Below are 639 nucleotides of genomic sequence, written 5' to 3' on the forward strand. Positions count from 1 at the left end.
TTTTATAAATCATGTTGAACACTATTACGACGATCACATCTAAGTGGCTGACAGGAAATTTGAATAAGGTTACACGCAATATTGGATCCAGAATGTCTTAAAGGGATGGGAATTATATAACGAGAGGGTGCCAGGCTCCTAAATTAGGAGGGAAACCGTAATTAAAGTTTTACCTAAATCAATCTTTACCTTCAAGGATCCGCCACTGCTTGATCAACCAAAGCAGTGTCACAGAGACAGTTTTGATATATTTGAAAAGGATGTTGCCTCGGCTTGCAGATTCGCTGAATCACCTCTGCTGTAGTGCAATGCAATCAAAATTCTACATACAATATTTGTTTCCAGAATTGTCACTTTCCTTTTAAAACGTTGTCTTTTCAAAGCCCTAAACACTACAACTTCTCCCTCCATTAATTTCACTGTAACGAAGAAGTGATGGTCTTCTGGGAATTTTCGTATCCTGCCAATATACAAGTCTGCCTTTCTTTTGTACTGTAAAGTGTGTGGGCTTAAGACTAACTTTTAACTGATGGGTTTTGTTGTTACAGTCATACAATTTCTTGTTCATTGTGAACTCCCTGGAAATGATATTGTGCTGCTATTTGTGTTCATCCACGTCTAGATTTGATTGAAAGTCAG

At 37.7% G+C, this 639-nt stretch overlaps 1 protein-coding gene across 1 annotated transcript in view; it reads left to right on the top strand.

The window, feature by feature from the left end:
- LOC119582375 (amino acid transporter AVT1D-like) overlaps positions 1–639 on the top strand; it is a 47,677-nt gene that overhangs the window by 6,733 nt on the left and 40,305 nt on the right. The gene's annotated exons all lie outside the window — the stretch shown is intronic.

This window comes from Penaeus monodon, chromosome 15 (genome assembly GCF_015228065.2).
Source record: "Penaeus monodon isolate SGIC_2016 chromosome 15, NSTDA_Pmon_1, whole genome shotgun sequence".
Taxonomy (NCBI): Eukaryota; Metazoa; Arthropoda; class Malacostraca; order Decapoda; family Penaeidae; genus Penaeus; species Penaeus monodon.